Source organism: Alexandromys fortis, unplaced genomic scaffold (assembly GCF_014885135.2).
Source record: "Alexandromys fortis isolate MF-2015 unplaced genomic scaffold, M_Fortis_MF-2015_v1.1 scaffold_13, whole genome shotgun sequence".
Lineage (NCBI taxonomy): Eukaryota > Metazoa > Chordata > Mammalia > Rodentia > Cricetidae > Alexandromys > Alexandromys fortis.
In genome coordinates, this window is record NW_026067908.1 from 1,225,938 (window position 1) to 1,238,825 (window position 12,888).

General features: G+C 39.5%; 1 protein-coding gene across 2 annotated transcripts in view; it reads right to left on the reverse strand.

Moving 5' to 3' along the window:
- Window positions 1-12,888, reverse strand: part of Spata6 (spermatogenesis associated 6) — a 92,268-nt gene that overhangs the window by 77,838 nt on the left and 1,542 nt on the right. The window lies entirely within an intron of this gene.

The following is a 12,888-nucleotide window of genomic DNA, read 5'->3' on the forward strand; positions in this document are numbered from 1 at the left end:
GAATTGGCTTAGCTAAAAGAAGAATACTTTCGAAAAATGATTTAATAAACAGAAAAAGTATTCACAAAGAAAGGGAAAGAAATAGATTGCCAGATCAAAATAAGGAAAGTAATCCATTCCCACTAGAGCTCTGGTACAGAAGAGGACCTTGCCAGGACCTCAGATCGACATGAAAAGAAATACAGTGTCATTAGCTGAACTACGTGCTTGTGGTTTTCTGTCATTTAACAATGGCAAGGCTGGAACAGTAGCTCAGCAGCAGAGCAATGCCTGGTGTGCATGAGGCCCTAGTTTTGACCCCCAGTACTGACAGGAAAACAAGCAAAAAAAGATCATCTCAGAAAGCAACAGTTACGATACTGCTGCAAATCAGACTACATAGTGATTTAAAGAAAAAGAGGACACCAAAGTCAGGAGAGGTAGGGAGGTGTGGTGGATCTGGGAGGAGTTAGGGGAAATTGGAAATATAGGGGTAAATATGATCAAAATATACTCTATCCATGTGTGAAGTTCTCAAAGAAGTAATTTGTATATGTTCAAAGATGTAATTTTATGACAATAATATAATGAGGGGAAGAAACAACAAAACAGAAACAAAAATTTTAGGTGTGTTGCTGAAATTAAACTTACATTAATCTACCAATACTAATATAAGTTAAGATAACAATTGTAAATCTTATATCAATTAGTAGCAAAATGAAACCATCAAAAAGTAATTGGCAAATTACAGTTGACACCAACTTGCAAAGGCAAACTTAGTTTTCCTCAATGGCATCTAAGTGCACAAACCACATGTAAGCACAGGCCCCATGCCCAGCAGTGGATGGCCAATCCAAAATAAATTTAGGGCTATTTTGGGAAACCTTTTATCCCATATTACTTTGTCTTTTGCTTGTATATTATAGTTTCCAATTTAGTGTTGGGGGGGGTTGTTTTGTTTTCTGTGTGTTTCTTGTAGGGTTTTTTTTCTTGGTGGAGGGTTGTTTGGTGTCTGTTTTTTTAGAAGAGAGAGAAAGAAAAGGCATGGAATTGGAAGGATGGGAGGGTGGGGAGGATCTGGGGAAGATAAAAAATAATCAAAATCTATTGTACTACAAAGAAATTTTCAAAAACAAAATTCTGCTATACTCATAGATTGCCTATAGTTCAGTTATCATCAGAGAGGCTTCATCTAGCAACTGATGAAAACAGAGACCCACAGCCAGACACTAGGCTGAGCTTGGTAACCCTACCGAAGAGAGGGAGAAAGGACTGTAGGAACCAGAGGAGTCAAGGACATTCCAAAAAAACCCACAGAATCAACTAACCTGGGCTCATAAGGGGTCAGAGAAACTGAATTGACGACCAGGGAGGCTACACGGGACTGAACTTGGCCCTTGGCAGACATGTTATAATTGTGTAGCTTGGTCCTCTTGTGGAACTCCTAACAGTGGGAGCAAGGGCTGTCTGTGACTCTTGCCGGCTCTTGGAACCCTGCTCCTCATGTTGGGTCCCTTGCCCAGCCTTAATATATGGGGTGGTGCTTAGTCTTACTGCAACTTGATATGCCGTGTTTTGCTGATATCTATGGGAAGCATGTCCTTTATTGAACAAAAATGGAGGAGGAGGGTGAGGTGGACAAAGGGGGAATTGAGAGGAGGACTGGGAGGAGAGGAGAGGAAACTACAGCTGAGATATAAAATAAGTAAATAAATAAATAGAAAAGAGTTCTAAGTAAATGGACCTAAAGGAAACAGTTAAAATCATAATAAACTGGATGTAAACAAGTGGAATAAACTTAGTTAACAAATATTTAAAATGTTAATTGTGGCCCTCATATCAATCACTCACTAAAATAAAACAATAAGAAAATCAGAACAAAAGGAAGAGGCTGTGGTGGTTTGAATGAAAATTGGCCCCCAAAGGCTCATAAGGATTAGAGGATGTGTGCCCTTGTTGGAGGAAGTATTTCACTGGGGGTGGGTGGACATTGAAGTTTCAAAGCTCAAGCCATGCACAGTGACTCTCTCTCTCTCTCCTCTCTCCCTCTCTCTCTCTCTCTCTCTCTCTCTCTCTCTCTCTCTCTCTCCTCTGCCTGCCAGAATTCTCAGCTCCCTCTCCGGCACCATGTCTGTCTGCATGCTGCCATGCTTCCTCCATGATGATAATGGAGTGAACCTCTGAAACTGTAAGCAAACCAAACTAAATGCTTTCCTGAGGGTTGCCATGGTCATGGTGTCTCTTCACAGCAATAGAACAAGACACAGACTAAGACAGAGGCAATAATAGAGAGACACAAAGTCCCACAACTCAGAGAACAAAGAGCAAAGTGACAGCAGTAAATCTATCTTTACCGCAATTATAGTAAAGGAAAATTCATTAAGCACACCCATCAAGAGGCAAATGCAGAATGAATTAAAAACTATTGCCCAGCTTCATATTGCAGGAGGTAACCAGATGAAAACTGCTGGATTAAAAGATGTCTGACTCCAAAGCCCTTCCCAGTGGCGAATCCTCAGGGAAAATTAACTGTTTAGTTCGAAACGTGGAGGGTGTGAACATCTTGCTTAATAAGACCCCACAGCCAGATCCACTTAGAGAAACAGCCTCGAGAATGAGCATAAACCCAACAGCACAGCAGTTGCAATTTAAGAACCACAAAGTAAAACTGAAGGAAGTAAATGCAAGCTTATTCAGAAGCTGCACAGAAAACCCTGAGGATACAACAAACCTTGAGGCAGGATACATACACCACAGACTCCTAACAGCACGTACTACCCCCCCAGTTTCCCCACACCGTGTGAAGACCTCATCCCAACTCCGGGTGTTCCTCTGTTTAAGATCTCTAGAGAGGGGCAGGGAGAGGCTCTGTGGGGAAGAGCACACATTGCTCCTCTAGTTCAGTTGCCACCCCCCATGGCCTCCACAGCACCCACACAATGCAGTGTACACACACACACACACACACACACACATGAAAACTTAAAAAAAAAATCCCAGGAGGACAGATTGGGGGCCAGAAAGAAGTTATTTTCAGCTTAAGTCAAAAGCCAACTTTATATGACCTCCATTCCACTTTATTAATTCAATTCTGTTTCTTCTGATTATGTGTACTAGACAAAGAGGGAAAGCCAGACACCGAAAGGCTTGCACGTTGTAATGATGTGTAAGGTTTCTATTCCAGGAATACGTTCCAGCAGTAAGAAGAAGCGAGACAAATCCAGCAAGGTGGGCAGATTTCCAAAGAACCGTGTTGAGTGGAAGAAAGAAGACATGAGACCTACAGCTAGGATCGGATAACAGTACTACAAATGTATTTTGCAGATATATTCTGTCACATGGAGAAATTTGATCTAAAGACAATTCAAAGCCCTATAACTTCCTTGGATCCCATGATTTTCCCTTCTTTCTATCTCTGGTAGGACACAGACATTTTCAACAGATCTCTCTAGTCCATCTGAAGCTGAAACCTACCAAGGAGAAACACTAACCAGAGACCCAAACCCCGAGACCTCAAACACTGAGCTATTTACTCTATGACTTTGCTCTGTTCTTACTGTAATTACCATGGTTCTTTTCACTTGGCAAAGAATGTATATAACTTATTTGGTTTTGTTCTGTTTTTCCTTTTTGTTATTTTTTTAATTTTACAGAAGCCCACAGTTAGAAGAGAATACATTTTTAAATACATTTTAAAAACAGTGGTAATTTTAAAGTTGTACTGTATTCCATATTATATAATATTGATATGAAATCTTAGGGAAGAGAAAAAGGGGAAAGCTAAGGTTTAAAGTGCCATACTGGCATAGCAAGTTGACAAGGAATGGGATCTCCTAGTTAGTCTCAACTGTTAACTGGACACAGCCCTAAGTTATCTGAGGCAGTCCCAGTTGGAGGACCACCTCAGTCAGATTGGCCTGTGGGCATATCTGTGGGACATTTCTCGATTACTAATTGATATAGGAGGACTTAGTCCACTGTAGGTGGTCCTATTCCTCGCAGGTGGGCCTGGGCTGTATGAGGAAGCAAGCAGAGCCGGCCAAGGAGAGGAGGCCGTAAAGCAGCAATCCTTGGTGGTTGCTACCTACAGGGTTCCTGGCTTGAGCTCCTGCCCCAGTTTCCTCAAAGATGGACTTGCTCTGGAAGTGTGAGGTGAAATAGCATCCTCCCCAGCTGCTTTTGCTCATGTTGTTTATCTCAGCATCAGAAAGCAAACTAGAACACCTTGAGTCTGAACAATGCTAAGATTACAGTGACGCTTAAATTTTGACGGAGCATATTTTTCATCATGAGACCTTTTGACCTTTAAGTGGGATGCCATGGTGTAGACTATCCCCTACAACTTCCTGCTTCGAGCACTTCATTTCCGGTTAGGCACGTGTGATATTTTGGAAGACGTTTTAGAATCTCAGATTTAGGTCAGTGGGGCAGACCTTTGAAGGGGAATCACACCTCCGACTCCCATCCAGCTGCTGGTTCCTGGTCTGCTGCCATGTGAGGAACCTTGTTCCCACTGCCATGAACACTGTCAGGCTTTTCCTGCCTGTCATGATGAACTAAAGTTGTAAGCCAACATAAGCATTTTCTTACTTACGTTGGTCCTGTCACATATTTTGACAAAAGGAATGAGTGTGAGTACCAGAAAGACTCATTTACTATCCATCTGTTCTATGGGCCAGACAGAATCTTCTCAAGGACTTGGCGTATTCTCCAAACCTACTGTTTTCCCTGAACTTTCTAGTCTTTCTCTTCCCTATGGTAAAACAGGGCATATAAATTTATGAATTACACTAAGTTTTAAATACTCCCACTCCTTTGAAACATTCCTCCTTTGTCCATTAAGAAAACTGTATGACTTTAAGGAGGACTATGTGCATTTAGTCCTTCCTCACCGGCTATAGTTAGCCCTTCTTGTTCTCTTTTCTTCACGCTATCTTGTACCCACATGGACAGTTATTTGTTCATATATATGCATAGATGTAACTGGCTAGATTCTGCATATCAGAGAGAACAGGAGAACACTCCAGAATATGGAGTGCGTCTAGATGAGAATTTACTTGGCTGATCAATTACGGTCCGCACTCTTGGTGAAGTCTGGCCAATTTCTGAGATGTCCTCAAAGCATGTTTCCCGTATGTATAGCTTATGGGAAACCACCCCCTTCTGGTCTGTAGCTATTTTAATTCTAGGTGTTTTACTGAATTATATCAAATGCGCAAATGTCTTTCCACTCTAATCCCAGCTCTTGGAAGATGAAGAAATAGTAAAATATCTGTGAAGTTAAGGCTAACCTGGTCTACACAGTGAGTTCGGGCCAGTCAGGACAAAATGGTGAAAGCCTGTCTCAAAATATAATACAAGCATGTATGTGTTCATGTAGGCATGCATATGTGGCTTGTGTATGTGAGGGGTAGAAATGTGTGAATAACACGCATGTAAATTCTATGCACTTGGAAATTAAACTGTAAACAGATCATAAAGTATAGTGGGAAACAAAGCAAGAATTATAAACTATTCGAAGCCAAGTACTTTAAGAATCATACTATCAGCAGTTTGAAATGGTGGCGGGCATCACTGGGAAGTAATCATGTCCCTCCAGCAGATAAGAAAATGTGAGGAATGCAGAGGGCTGTGAAAGGCTCAGGGTGGTGCTTAGCCACAAGAAAGGGAAGCAGCTATTTTCTCAGAGAGATAAATACTGGAATCCTTGTCTGTGAAGTTTATTTCTTAAGCTGGGAGCAGGTGGAAGCTTTTCATTGCTATTGGTTGTAAAGTTTCATATATCTAAAATGCTTCAAACAAAGTGGGTTTTTTTGAAAATTGATATTTCATTTTATTGAGGATTTTTCAGATAATAATAAATGAAAAAGACAAAAGAGAGAAACATCTCAGACATGCCTTTCCTGTCCTTTATTTCCCAGGCTTTTTTCTTTGTGTTTCTGTCTGTCTAGGATAAAGATAAATATTTAACTCTTAAATAAAAACACAAATGATAACAAATTTAAAAACTGTCCAGTCCAACCCAGAAAAGAAAATGCAACCAGTATGTTCTAAAAATAATTTATCACATTATCACATATTGACAAAGAGTTCAATGTCAAAAAATACGTTTCAGGGTTGGAGAGGGGGCTCAATGGTTAGCGCACTTATTGCTCTTGCAGAGAAACCACACTCCTGTTAGGTGGTTCATAATTCCAGTTCCAAGAGATATTACACCCTCCTTGGGCTTGTGCAGACTCCTGCACTCAAATTCACATACACACACACAGACAGATAAACGCGTGCGCGCGCGCACACACACACACACACACACACACAAATGCATGTAACTAAAAAGATAAATGAAAAAATAAAATCTTTTTAATGTCCAGTTTTACAGGCCATGGGACAATATATAATTTCCTTAAAGTCTAAAATCATTAAAAAATAATTTGACTATGATAATTTTAAAATTAGAAATAAAAGAATTCTAAAATAATTCAACAAATAAAAGCCTTACAATCTTATGTTGGATTGGCTATACATGAAATTTAAAGTGGGAGATGGTATTAAACAAAAAGTCTATTAATAGCAATCTCAATAGATTCAATCTAATCTCAAGTGTAAAATTTCAGAATCTTAACTTCAACTCAAGACTAGATCAATATCCCTACTACTACCTCTACATGTGACATTACAGAGAGGATTCTAAGCAATAACATAAATAAAGGCAAGAAAAAAATTAGACCAAGGATCAGTTGGTAGTAAACAGGCTGCCTTTATTTGCAAATAAAATGGTTTTCCATATAAAACCCTAAGTAGTCCTGCAACCGATATGGTATAGTAGCAATGCTGCTGAACCCAAAGTTAAAAACCTGAAAGTGTCACAGAGAGACATATGGGACTTCACAGCTGCATTGCTTATAGGATCTCTCACTGGGAGCAACGAAATGCCCATCAGCAACAGGACGAATACAGAAAAAATGGCAGGTTCACAGAAAGGAGCCAAAATCACTCCATTTTACAAAGAAGTTAGGCGTAAAGAGTTGACAGTGTACAGACAGAGCAAGAGAACTGGACTTCAGAAGGCCCAGCTCTGCCGTGATGTGACAGGAGGAAGGGGTGTGAGTGCAGGGGAACGGAGGGCAGCTGGGGTGGCAACCGCCTCTATTACACACCTGGGTTTGTAAACTGTCTGGATGTGTGCTGCAGCCGCATAAACTGATTTTAAAAGCCAACGGTATGTGATAAATATGTGAAACTTTTAAGTCTACAACATTTCTTTACCAGCAACAAAACAAATTACAAAAAAATAAAAAAAAAGCAATATTACTAAAGGGAAACAACAAAGCTTTCCCTAGGAGACCACTGAAGAGTGTGTCACCTGTCACCAGCAGATGTCTAGTATTCAAGATAGGTTTAACAAGGGAAATAAATATAAAACCTGGATACTCATTCCTTGGGGCAGAAGCTGTGAATAGGACCAGTCATGGAAAGGTAAACTGCTAAGGTCAGACTCCACTTGCACAGCTACAACCCAAAACATAGCCTAGAGCCGCCAGGTTGGCACCACCTTTACTTTATGGTTTTGGCCTCCAGAAATGTGAGGGAAAAGACCATTTCGAGGTATACTTTATAACAGACATCCTAGGAAACTAATACGTATGATACCGTAAGACTCAAAGTTCCAGTTCGACATCTACTCACCTGGAAGTACTTCCAGGGCCTCCATTCTAAAAGATACAAAAGCACTGAGGGCAGGGCTCTGTCACAGAGCATGTCCCTAGCATGCCCACAGTCCTCAGCTCAACAACAACAACTAATAATAATAATAATAATAACCAACAAACAAAACTAAACGTTCCAAAAGTTTCCGCTTAACAGGAGCATTTTGCCATTGACCTATATATGTAACAAATAAACCAATTATTCTAGCAAGAGAGAAAAATAATTGCATAACCAAGGCATTTATTCTACATGTAAATGCTTGGCCAAGGCTAAACTGAAAGGTATGTTTGCACCTGTTTCAGAATCTGTGGGTATTTGTTACCTTAACTCACAGGCAGAAGGGAGAAAAATAGGATCAAAGGAAGTAGAAGGAGACCTGAATTTCATCTGTGGCATTTGATTTCTTTAAATGCATCAAAATTAACAAGAATCAATTGTTAGATGGGGGAGGCCATAGCATCTACTACTTATACTTTTCCTGCTGTTAAATGGGGGAAGTTGTCATTATCTTCTATCTATATTTTCTCTGTTAGTCTCAACTATTTTGCAATCAAAAGTTTTTAATGGTAGCATGGCAGTGCCTGGTTGAGTAAGGATCCCAACTATGAAGGATCCAGATGGATGCAATCCCTGGAAAGACACAGCACTGTTCACCGCATGGTGTCATTAGCTTGAGATAAGTAATGAGGTGAAGTAAATATAGAAATGAAAAACTTAGAATTTCATAAAATTAACCAAAACAAGCCTTAAAGAAAGTTCTCCACTCCCCCATGCTGATCTATTTAAGCTCTACATTGTTTTCCTCCTCCTCATAAAAGATGTGAGCATTGAAATACTCAACATAAGAAGGAATTACCAAGTCCAAACAGCAAGAGCAGTCCTTTCCTGTCAAAGAGAAGTGTCCAATACTAAATACAAAAACCTTTGCAAGGATAATTCTTTAGATGATCTTTTAAAATGTGTGACTTGGCATATCACGTCATTCCTGAAAGATTCCTTAGGAAAGTCACACTTTTCTCCCCAGCAATATATTTTCTCCCAAGTCACATGACTCTGTTGGACAACACAGAATGCTGTGTGACACGGCCCAGGCTTTGCTGCCTGCTGTGCTTCGCTTGCGTCTTAACCACAGCACCACACATCACACCTCACAGTCACTCCTAATACCATACTGCAGCAGACAGCTGCTCAAGGAAGAGGGAGAGAGGAAGGTGCCACACCTTCAAGCCACAAGTAGAGATTTCAGGCTTATGTAAAACCTATTATAAAGGAAAATATTACATTTCACCACAAGAGAAGAAAATTGGGCAACAATCCATCATGGGATGTTCTCTACCTGAGTCTGGTCTCTTCAGAAGATAGCACACAAGAAAAACTTTGATAAGAATGACTCTCCGTAGCACTACCCATGACAATCACAGGCAGGATACAATAAATAGCCCTCATAAGAGAACAGATGATATCAACTCGGAAAGCTTCTGAGCTTCTGTATTTCAAAGGAAGCCATTAACAGAGTAAGAGAAGAGAATGGAATGGGAGAACATGTGTAAATCACACTAAACCAGATGTTTAATACTAGGTTAGTATGAATATATATAAGAATTAAAAGAACTCAACAGCAAGAAGACCAAAAAAAAATCCCTAATGTTAAAATGGGGTAAAGAACTTGAACTGACAGTTCTCAAAAGGAGACATACAAACGGCCAACACACACATGCAAAGGGGCATATCCACCTCTAATCACAGGGATGCAAATCAAGTAACAAAGTATCAGGTCACATTAGGCACAGCAGAAAAAGATATTTTCTGTAGACAAAAATGTGGATAAATGGGAGCCCTTGAATGCTGATGGTGGAAATTTAAATTAGTATTGCTATTATAAAAACAGTTTGAAGAATCCTCAAGTAACTAAAAATACAGCTACCTTGCTACCCCACTTCCATATATATATATATATATATATATATATATATATATATCCAAAGGGACATCAGCGCACCTGTGATAGTTGCAGCATTATTTCCATTCAACAAGACAGGGAATCAACCTAAGTGGCCATCATGGATAAACATTGAATGTAAGATTAACTAAACATTTGAGACATAGTTAAAACAAAAAAAGAATCCTAGTGTTTGCAATTTATGCGTGAACCTGGAGGGAATTACACTAACTGTTGTAAACCAGACACAGAAAGACAAACACTGTGATCTCAGTTGTAAATAATATCTTTTAGAAGTCAAACTTGCAGAAGCATAAAACCAAAGCTGGCTACCAGGACCTTGGGAATAGTGGAGGGGAATATAGAGATGTTGGCTAACTGCCAGGAACCTGGAAGTCATGGAGGAAAATATAGAGATGCTGATTTAAAGAAACAAAGCTTCAGACAGGGTGAGTAACTTCTAGGGATACAGTACACGGCATGGCAATTACAGCTAATAAAAATGTAATATAAACTTGAAACATCCTAAAACAATTAAAAAAAATGTTCTCATTACAAAATTCTGTGGGGTGATAGATGTGTTAAATTGCTTGATCTAATCACTTCATGAAATATACATACATCAAAATATCACTGTTATGGCTTAAATAAGAAATGTTCCCCCACCAGCTCATGTTTCTAAATATGTGTTCCCCATTTGGGGATGCTGTTATAGCCTGGCCCTGCTTCCGGCCCTCTGTTTGCTTCTTGATCTGCCAAGATGTGAACTGCCCTCAGGAAAGGTTTCTGTGCCATGGGCAAAGCCACCCTACTTCCATGCCTTACCCACCATGGTGGACTGCTATCGTCTATACCATCAGCCAAAATAAACCTCTGGGTTGGCTTGAAAGAAAAATGTCTCTTATAACCTCATGTGTTTGAACACGTGGTCTCCAAGTGGTAACAATGTTTGGAGGAGGGGTGATAGAACCTTTATGAGACAGAGCCCTGCTGTAAGTGCACATCACTGGGGCAGATACGGAGGGTATATAGGTGCATCCCATTTCCTTGTCTCTCTCTGCCTATGTTTGCAGATGGAAATGTGATTGACCAGTTTCCTGCTCTTACCACCATGCCATCCCCAACTGTTGCCATGCCTTCCCCAACAGGATAGACTCCGCCCTTCTCAATCCATAACCTAAAATGAACTCTCTGTTCCTGAGGTTGGTTTTGAGCATGGCATTTTATTACAGCAACACAAAATAACTAATATGCCTCTCTACTCTCTTAATTGCTTCTGTCAGGTCAGGACAGAAAGAAAATACAACCACTTTGTACACAGCGAATATATATGTTTTAATCCAATTTTTAAAATGTATATTGTCATATGCATATACAAGAGAATACTACTCCATGATTTACAGGAACAACCCACCAAAACATGCAACATTATTGAATACCAAAGTCACAGCACATGATATAAAATATTACACACTTTATGTCTCCAATATGACATTCCAGTGCTGCTGGACTGAGTGCCCAAAGTCCAACTGAAGAGTGGAAGGAATAAGAATATGAGCAAAGAGGTCAAGACCATGATGGGGACACCCACTGAAACAGTCTACCTGAGCTAATGGGAACTCACAAACTCCAGCCAGACTGGGAAGGAACAAGCATAGGACCAAACTAGTCCCTCTGAATGTGGTTGACAGTTGCATGGCTGGGACAGACTGAGGAGCTACTGGCAGTGGCACCAGAATTTATCCCTATACATGTACTGGCTTTTGGGGAACCTATTCTCTGGATGGATACCGTGCTCAGCTTAGATATAGTATGGAGGGCCTTGGACCTTCCCCAAAGCAATGTGCCTTACCCTCTCTGAGGAGTGGATGGGGGTGGAGTAGGAGGGTGTGTGGATGGAATGGAAGGAGGGGAGGGAGTGAGATTGGTATGTATAATGAAAAAAGATAGTTTATTTTCTTTAAATAAATAAATAGAAGTTGGTCCATTGCTGGCAAACTAATCTAGAGAGACAAATCAGAAGGGCAGTTCCTTTCCATTGATGGGCATGAGGTAACTTCATAGTGATCGATATTTCTAAATATCGATCTGGGTAATGATGACATGAATGTGTGAACTTACCAAAATCCACCGATAGAAAGCAAAATAACACAGAAATAAAGAATTCTCTATAATGAAATTGATTATAAAACCTAACAATCAAATAGCTAATTTTAATATACAAACATTTGATCTTGGTTTCAAAGTTAATTATAAAAATTATCTTTGTGACAACTGGGAAAACCTAAATGTGGACACAATATTAAGATATACTATTAATTATACCACTTATGATCATGGAATTGTGATCATATACAGTATCCTCATATTTGAGTATGCATGCTGCAGTATTTAGGAATATTATGGTATCAGCAATTTACTTTCAGATTTTCAGCAAAATCAAATTAATGCAGATCATAAGCAAGAGTTATTCATTAAAATGCTCTTCCAATTATTCTGTATGATTGAAATCTGGGAGAAAACACGATGTCACTCTTCACAGATGCAGAGTGATCTCCAGGATATATTAAATAAAGTACAGCTTAGTTTATGTATATTCTTCCTGCTACATAAGAAAATAAATATATAAGAGTGTGTGTGTATTGACAATGGTTACTAAAGTGAAAAACTTGTTTAACATAGATTTTACAGTTTTGACTTTTATATACAGTAAATGTACAAGAATTTAAGATAAAATTACAATAAAAAAGATATTAAAAAGATTTGTGGTCCTATGATTCCTTTATCCAATTAAAGCCAAATTAATTTGATTTAACTTCTGTAGTTGCTAATGGCCGTTTTCCCCCCTTCTGAACTTTAGAGTCATTTAAAAGGCTCTTGCTGTTCAGAAAATACAGCATCTGTACAACAGCACACAGAATAGTTAGAGATGAAGGAATGTCTTAGAAAATTTGGGGAACTATAAAACACTGTAACTCAAATGTTTATAAAAAAAAATAAACAGGAATATTTGCACCAGCATACTCCGGAGATATAGCTATCCATTTTCTTCAGTAAGAAAAGCTGCATAGTGAGATAAAATGTCTCTGACTCCCAGGGCTACAATCACAACAGAGTACTTCCTCCTAGCAAAGAACTGACAACAGAGGGCAGCCAGCCTGTCGTGCAGCAGCTTTCCGGCAAAGCAGCTAAGCTATTGGTTACAAAGAGAGGAAGCGGCAGCCAATAATGAAGTCTACAGAGACTGTTCTTCAGAGTTTTGC